This window comes from Phoenix dactylifera, chromosome 14 (assembly GCF_009389715.1).
Source record: "Phoenix dactylifera cultivar Barhee BC4 chromosome 14, palm_55x_up_171113_PBpolish2nd_filt_p, whole genome shotgun sequence".
In the NCBI taxonomy this organism is placed as follows: domain Eukaryota; kingdom Viridiplantae; phylum Streptophyta; class Magnoliopsida; order Arecales; family Arecaceae; genus Phoenix; species Phoenix dactylifera.
In genome coordinates, this window is record NC_052405.1 from 840,482 (window position 1) to 849,729 (window position 9,248).

Sequence of the window (9,248 nt, forward strand, 5' to 3'; positions counted from 1 at the left end):
GCATAGATCTATTTGGAGCCGACCATAGACTGATCTTAGTGTTTGTGATTTGATTTGATAGAATTTAAATTCTTAACCATGTAAGTATCATGACTATATTTGATTTGACTCGTGCTATTTTTGGCAGTCCATCTCTTGTTCATCTCATTGGTGATATGTTCAGCATTTACTTTTTAATTGGCTGCTGCTTTTTTATGGGTTTGATCAAGTGCTCAATAAGGTTACAGATTTTGCAGCCAAAGCATAATATGCATGCTAGATAGTTTTTGGTTATAGCCTGAAGAAATTTAGCAGTTAATGGTTTTGGTTGATTTCATGGAGACTTTTTCCTTTTAGCTGCGTCGAGAGTTTATAGGATTCTATTCCTAGGTTGCTTCGAGAGTTTCTATACTATCATTCCGATGAACACGAGCATACAACTATGAACCACCTGGTTCAATCTTTGTGATATAATTTTGTATCTGCTGTTTAGATGTATAGAGGAGGTAAGTTTGTGATCTTTACAAAGTTTCATGAATTGATCATATGATATCGTGCCAGATGCAAATTTGATGCGTCGTAGCATAGTTTTTTTTTTCTTTTTGATTAATATGCAATGTCAAATTAAGATGTAGTACGATTTTAATTGCTAAGACATGGTTGTAATATCCGCATCTAAATGACAATATATGTTGTCTCATGTCTGTCAGGAAAATTCAGTTTCAGAAGCAGTAAGAAGGAGGTTTAATTTACAGGTTGATCAAGAGGTGATACAGGTTGATCAGTAGAGAAGCAGGAAACAACCCTCAACTAAGATAGGATGTAGTAGTAGGAATCAATAACAGTGAACATCTCCATAAAGTAGGATGAGGATGATCAAAAAGTGCATCAAATCTGGGAAAGGGAGGCAGGAATGCTTAGAAATCAGCTTCCCTGGGAGAAAAGCAAGTCCAACTGCACAGAACCAATTGGAGGCAAGACTTCCATTGCCATGTAATGTAGATATTATAGAAATAATTCACAAGCTTTTGTATAACACATCAAACATAATAAAGCAGGTGAAAGAAGTGATTTATTTGGTGACTGAAATGCAGGCATGCAGTTGTTTTGAGACTATATTCATGATAAAAAAATTCACACAACGGCAGAATACGGAGTCTCTGTGAAGGGCCTAAAACTATTTATTCAGCATTTTCTTTTTTACATGAGGAGTACAAGGAGGGGGAAACACTGAAATAAGCACTGACAGTGTCGCCAGAGATAACAAGTAGTGTCCTTTTGATGGTGCTTCTGCCTGATAACACTGTCAATCGCATGTGTGTATGGAACAGTGAAACCCAAGCAATTTAACTTTGATGAACAACCCATTAAGGACTACTAAATTCTATCAAATTGTAACTAAAGCGCAGGAACGTTGAACATATCTTTGGGAGCCCTTGCCATGGCTAGTCTTGGGTTGCTATCTCTTTAAATAGAAGAAAGGCTTTGGCTGCCGTGTTATATATCAGAAAAAAAGAGGAAGACTGTCATATAACTTGTCTGTCTTCAAAGTTTCCTGCTTTTCCTTTTAGGCGAGAGGTTTCCTCTCTCTTTTGTTCCTCACGAATTTGATGGGTGAGTTGATATCAAATATGGAAGCTAGAGTCCAGATGAAGGTAAGAGCTTTAGTGAATTCTTGGCCATCTGTGGCTTTTCATTGATGTTCGCTAAAGCTGCAAGGATTCCTACTTATAAAAGTTCTCTTTTGACTTCTCAGTGTTTCAGGGTGTCAGACTTGGCACCGAACCTGCAACTGGAGGCGATTTAACTTGTTAAGAAAAGGCTCATTTTTAGATCAAAAAAAGAAAAAGCTCATTTGTGTGTGTGTGTGTGTGTGAGAGAGAGAGAGTCCATGTTTCTAGCTCGAAGTATACCTGTAGTACTCTGACAAGCAAGGTGGCACTCTATATCTCATATTATTCAATCATTTGAAGAGATCATATAGCTTATGTACCAAAAGAAGAAGAAGAAGAAGAAGAAGAGAACATAGAACTTCACCATCTTCACATTTTCTTCTTCTTCTTCTGGCTTTCCAATTTGTTGCATGAGGTAAGAGGTAAATTTCACGAATAGGATCTGTTGTGGGGGGGGGGGGGGGGGGGGGGGTGCACCCGAATTTAGTCCCACATCGGCTAGTAGCGGAAAGGTTCTGTGCCTTAAATGGGGGGTGGAAATCCTTTCCTCTCGAGGGCCCTTTTGTGGGACAAAACCGTGAGGGCACCAGTCTCCCCCCGTCTGCGCTGGACGCGCGGGCCGGAGCGCCCAAAGCGGACAATACCTCGGGAGGAACGCAGTCCTCTTTCTCTGCTAGCTTAATGTGGGCTAACTGTTGCGTGAGGCTCCGGCCAAAGCGTCCGTCCCCGCAACAGATTGGCGCTAGAAGGAGGGCCGCGCCCCTTGCCGCAGACTACCCCCTAGGACTGGGAGGCGCCACAGGAACCTTCCCGCTAGGGGGGCTATGTTGTGGGGGGGGGTGCACCCGAATTTAGTCCCACATCGGCTAGTAGCGGAAAGGTTCTGTGCCTTAAATGGGGGGTGGAAATCCTTTCCTCTCGAGGGCCCTTTTGTGGGACAAAATCGTGAGGGCACCAGTCTCCCCCCGTCTGCGCTGGACGCGCGGGCCGGAGCGCCCAAAGCGGACAATACCTCGGGAGGAACGCAGTCCTCTTTCTCTGCTAGCTTAATGTGGGCTAACTGTTGCGTGAGGCTCCGGCCAAAGCGTCCGTCCCCGCAACAGATTCCCTCGACCTCGGAAAGCGTCGCCGGTCGGTAGAGCGTGCCCAGACCAGCCGACCTGACGAACGATCCCTCGACTAAGGTCGGGATGCCCCGAGGGTCGACCGTAGAGAACCAGACTCCCTCGACCTCGGGAAGGCGCCGTGAGGGGTGGAAAGGGTGGCTCCACCCGGGGCGCCACAAAGTGGACCCCCGGGAGCGGTCGACGATCCCCGATCCCCGAAGCGAGCGACCCCTCGACTAAGGTCGGGATGCCCCGAGGGTCGACCGTAGAGAACCAGACTCCCTCGACCTCGGGAGGTATCACAGGTCAGCAAGGCGTCCACGAACCCGCCGACCTGATGTGAGATCCCTCGACCAAGGCTGAGGCGCTCCGAGGTCCGACCATAGGGTCTTAAGCCCCCTCGATCTCAAAAAGGGCTACAAATCAACAGAGCCTCCCCAGATCCTCTCAACTCCGGCAGGAGTCGCCGGGTCCATGGGAAGCCCGAGCCCCTTTTACCAGTCAAAAATGACTCCGGAGGTCGACGAGGAAGGGAAGCGACCTACTCCACCATGCGAAGCATGACCCCGAGAATGCAAGAGGTACACCCAACTAGACGCCCTCCTTGTCAAATTTTATCTACATATTGCCGATCTCGTCCAATGTTGGAGTCTTATTTTGCCCCAAAGCCGGGCTTCTTCGCTGGGTCGGCTTAAGACCGACCTCCCAACCTCATTATGCCTGCTCTGTTCGTCAAGTCTCCGTAATCCGTACTAAGGCTTCATAAAGTAGGGCCCAACTCGGCTCTTCTAAGTAAACTCCGACGTCCAGCTGGGAAAGTGGTCCCGGCCACGAATGTACCAGCCAAGCACAGGTACCAAGGCGATCTTTGGGAATCCCAGCCTTGTTCACCGAAATCTCGGCAGGGTCCGAGGACGATAACTATGAAAACCTTCGGCAATAACTTGTTTATTAGCCCGCGCTCCCTATGAGAGGTTCGGAGTTGAGTTCGGAAACCCGACTAAACTCCCCGAATAGCGGCACGAATAGACCTATTCCGGTCCCACTTGAAGGGCTAAGGCCCGACCTCGGTGCCTTAAGATTTTTCTAAAGGCCAAACGTGGCAACTCCCACGACTCTAAGATCCGAGTTATAGGACTTAGAGAAATTTTCTAGAAACCTAAGCTCGGAGCTCCCTTTGGTCGAGACGACTGGGATTCGAGAAGGCTAAGATATAGCCAGGGAAAAGGGTAGCTTCGTTAAGCAGCCCAAAGATTAAAATACGAAGTTAGAGGTCGTCGAGGCGGTTAGCCAAAGTTCTAGCCTCATCCACGACAACAGAGGGAAAGATGAACACAGAATGACAAACATTTCTTTATTAACAAAGGGCCGGAAGGCCAATTACAAAATTGGAAGTCGGCCACTCAAGGGCCGACCCCGGATACAATGAAAAAGAAAAGAAAAATATGCTTAAGTCCTAAGCGGCGGGAGCCACATCCGGGGGGTCATCCGGCACATTGATGACCTCATGATCTTCCTCCGGAACAGGCTCGGGGCCGGGAGCAGGAGCTTCGGGCGCCGCCTCCGGGACAGCATCAATCTCGGCCGCCGGAGCCGCCTTCATGACACTGTCCGCCTCGGCTACCCCCGTCGAAGGCTCGGCGGGGTCCTGCTCGTATATTCCCGCCTCGGACGTCAGGATGGCAGGAAGGGCTTGCACGTCGGACCCCCAGCCCCGGTCCTCCCTCGGACGGACCGTCGAGAAGTCGTACTGAGGGCAGTACCGGCGCACCTGCTCCCGGAAGTTCTCGAAGCCTCGAAGGAAACCGTCGACCGTCTCCTCCTCCAACATGTCGCGGAACTCTTGCGACTCTTTGAAGAGTTCCACAGCATGCTCGGCTCGTTCGAGGGCCCTCCTCTCCCGGGCCTCAAGTTGCCCGAGTCGGAGGCGCAAGACCCCCTCCTCATACTCGAGGGCCGCGACCCTGGCCTGGACCTCCCCTAAGCGCGCCTCCGTGCCGCGCATGGTTGCCCTGGTCAGGGCATGAGCCGCCTTCTCCTCCTCGAGCGCCCCCACCATGGCAAGGCGCTCAGCCTCGGTGGCTGTCCACCGAGCCTCGGCCGCGGCCAACGCCGCCTCCAGCTCGGCGACTCTTTTCTTGGCCGGCTCCAGTTGCTGGCCGAGCTGTTGAACTTCTTCCCGATACCCATGGGCGATGAACGCCATGGTGTCGAGCTCGAGAATATGCTGAAAAGAAAGAAACGAGGGTATTGTGAGTTGAAAAGCACATATGTACGCTAAAAACTCGGGGAAATTAAGAAGAAAGCTTACCCGGGCAGTGTTGCAGTAAGCACTGCCGACGACCTCCTCCAGCGAAATACCCCGGAACACGGCCCGGTCCGCTGGAAGCACCGCACGCCGCAACATGGAGCGTGCGACCTCGGCATCTTGAAAGGCCGAGCGCCCCTCGGGAATAGAAGAGTCCGGCTCGGCCGACTCTTCTCGGAAAGCCCGAGAAGAGCTCGGCACGATCGAACCCGAGGTCCCGGAGCCGCTCGCCTCGGTGCCTCGGGTAAGCCCGGGTCCTGGCTGCTGCGGCCGGACCACGGACGGCTCCCCCCGCTGGGAAAGGGGGGTAGGGCAAGGAGGGGCCGACGGGCCCGCATCACCAACAACCCGCTCCCGCCTCGGGTCGGCTGCAGGGGCCCCCGCCTCGGGGCCACTCGCCCCGGCCGACGAAGAAGCGCCGTCCGTCCTCGCCCTCTTCCGAGGCTGGGGCACAGCACCCCCGGCCTCGGCCTCTCGCCTCCTCAGGCGAGAGAAAAGTGATGCGTTGCTGGTCGGCATGCGTGGAATATCTGAAATCAAGAATTTTGTTAAGAGTCAGACCAGTGACCGTAAAGACGGAGAACAAGAAATAAATAAATAGAATAATGCAACCGCCCTTACCCTCGGGGCGCGCCGAGCTCAGACCCACGCTCGCCAGGGCGTCCTCCCGCAGGAGCTCGGTCAGGTCGTTGCCCCTCCCGAGGGCTCGCAAAGAGTCCAGGGTCCTCAGCTCCCTCCCCGTGGGCTCGGAGAGTTTGTTGAGGGCCTTCAGCCGAGGGTGTCCCCACCTTGGCTCGAACCCCCAAGGCGCCGCAGACGCCAGAAAGAAAAACTTCCTCTTCCACTCGTGAATCGAGGAAGGGGCGCCCCGGAAGAGTGACATACCGCCCCGAAAGGCGAAATATAACCACCCTACGTCCGCCGGGTTTTTCTTTAACAGAAAACACCGGCGAAAAAGGCCTACCGAAATCGGGATTCCGAAAAAGGCACACTCATTAATGAGCTAGAAACGTCGATTACGGAATCGACACCGCCTCGACGAGCTCGAGGTCCCCCATCATTAATCCGCCGTAAAATGATCCTGGCAATTCAAGAAGCATGATGATACGAGCTCCATCATTAGCTCACCGAATAAAGTAGCCTCGAGACGCCAAAGGGCGCATATCTCACCATGAAAGCTCCGGAAAGCACAAGGGGGCGGGCGAGACCTTCCCCCCAACCTTAGTGACAGACTTTACTTCCCACGTCCGAGCCCCACAAGCCGCTCGAACTCGGAAGTCGGGGGGTAGTGTTGGGGGGAATAAAGTTTCCCCCCAAATGACATAAATGCCCCTAAGAAGCCGTACAACCTCCGACCCCGGACAGCCGAAGTCAGCGTCCGACCTCGGAACGCTCGGCCACAAGACGACCGACCCCGAAACCTCCGACCTAAGAGAAACCCCGATGTCCGAGGACCGTACTCTAACACCCCTCCGGCATTTATTGCGCATGGCCGCTGTAATCTTCCGGCACACTCAACAATAAATGCGGATCTCCGGCTTACTCCATAATAAATGCGGATCTCCGGCTTACTCCATAATAAATGCGGATCTCCGGCTTACTCCACCAATAATGCGGATCTCCGGCTTACTCCATAATAAATGCGGATCTCCGACTTACTCCACAATAAAAGCGCATGGCTCCTGACATCTACGGATCCCCAGCTCTCCACGGCAAATCGACCCAGCAGGGTCTAGTCGACTATGATAAGTCTCTGATCTCGGCCATACCGCCGACATCAGTGCAATGATTCGCCTGACCGAGCGCCGACCTGAACAACATGCCAAGCCGTACTACGGCCTCGCCCTGTTACATCACAGGTAAACCGACCCCCGCATATAAAAGGGAGCCTTGGCCTCCCAAGAGGGGATTGGAACATTCATACACCCAAAAATCACTGTTTATCTCCTTCTCCCCACTATTTGCCCCCTCCCTGACTTGAGCGTCGGAGGGCCGGCGCCGGAGAACCCGGCCACCGGTTCGTGTGCAGGCACCCGGACGGAGGACGCCGCCAGCCAACGGATCGCCGCCCCGCTGCGAGGACCTGCTGTTCCTTCTCTCCGACCGCCCCGGACGGAGGACGCCGCCCGCCGACAGACCGCCGCCCCGCCGTGAGGACTAACAGTCGTTCCCTCTCCTCGACCGAAGATTGCCCCCGGGTCCAATTTCCAGCAACAGGATCCATGAATTGAATCAAAGTTAGCTTTCGTGTGAGTAAGATCAATGAAATTTGTTTCGTGAGGTAAATCTCATCCCTTTCCTTAAAATCTTTTAAAAAAGGTCAAGGAAAAGTTTCTCCTTTTGGGCATTCAACAATGGCCGGCCTAGCTCACAGAAAGAGAGAGAGAGAGAGAGAGAGAGAGAGAGAGAGAGAGAGAGAGAGAGAGAGAGAGAGAGAGACGGCAGTAGAGATGGGCCCGGCCCGGCTCGGGCCCACCGGGCTACAGACCAAACGGGCCGTGCCTGGCCCGGCCCGTAAAAAGGGGAGGTGGCGGAGCAGACGGGCTACTCCATTTCCTACCGGAACAAAAGTTGCATCCCGCGGAATTAGGTGCGGATGTCCACATACTTAGTTTTATGCGGATCTATATTCGGATATGATAATATATTTATGATTCGTGGGAGCACTAGGTTACGATAGGAGAGGTATCCATTAGCTGCAACCATCGAAGTCCCCATGCATATTTCTATGCAGAATTTCTTTCGCATGGAGGATGTATATGTAAGGCTGCAAATGAGTCGGCTTGATCCGTGATCTGACTCGATCTGACCTTCTTAGATCCGACGCGACTTGTTTTGGATCACCCATAGAGCTGGGTTGGGTCCCAAAATTAGAGTTGTTCCATTTTTCGAGTCGGATTTGGGTTTACTGAATTCAGACCCGATCCGACCCATTTGAAATTTGGCTAATTTGGGGTTTTTAATCCTACGATCCGATCCGATCCGAATCTGTAAAATTATTTGGGCCCGTGGGCCGCAACTCCTGAGGATACAAATAAGTTCTGAAGCCATGGATGGGTTGACCCGAACTGAACTCGACTCGGATCCGAATCGAACCCAAATTTTTTAGGTTGGATTCGGATTATATATGGATCCGATCCAACTCGATCTTCTTATTGGGTTCGATCTGGATCCAAAATTAGAACCCAAACAAAGAACCAGATTAGGTTGGGGTCACTCATGACCCACCCCAACCTATTTGCACATACGTATATGATCTATGCATTGGTGAACCATCTTCTCTTTTCTGCTTACGATATTGTGCATGGAGCATGCGTGTTGATTTTTATATGAACTTAATTCTGCATAGGAATTTTATGCCTAAATCCGCACATACCTGCTCTAATACATATGTCTCCGTACCCGCATAAAAAGATTGACCATATTTCTATAAAACCCATCGTCCCCGGTGGCTTGCCCTCAGGGCTCGTTTGGTTCGCGGGAAAAGAAGGGGGAAAAGTGTGGTCAACGGAAAAGTAATGAGATGCCTCTTGTTTGGTTGGAATTTTCAAAAGAGAGAGATGGGAAAGTTGTATTCCCATGAGAATATGATTCCCACATTTCATGGGAAAATCTTTCCCATGAGAAACATGGGAAAGTTACTTTCCCATGAGGCGGGAATCACTTTATTTTTATTTTTTCCCAAAAAGTCCCTTCAGCATTAAAAAGGCATTAGAAACCTAATTTTTATTAAGGGCATAATAGGAATTATACATAACTTTCCCATGAAAATGGATGGCCAACCAAACATAAGCACTTTGGAAATTTGTCACTTTCCTAGGCATCCTCTTCCTATAAATTTGTTTCTCAGGAATTATATTCCTAGGAGAGAAAATGCTTCCCGCGAACCAAACGAGCTCTCAGAGTCATTGAGGATGCAGCGGCCGGAGACGACCAAGACTTTGAGGGCAGCCGCGACTTTCACCGCCACCATGGAAGCTCGCCTAAGGTCCAAACGAATCCCAACGAGCCTATCAAAGGTGGAGATCTCTCAATCATTTGGCTGCTATCACTTCTCAATCCAATATTTAATCTACATTTTCTAACAGAAACAATCTTATCTTTATGTTGCTACTGAGCTATGAAGAAAAGAAAATCTTTTGTACAGGAACAATAGTGAAGTTGCGTTCAAATTTGACATCT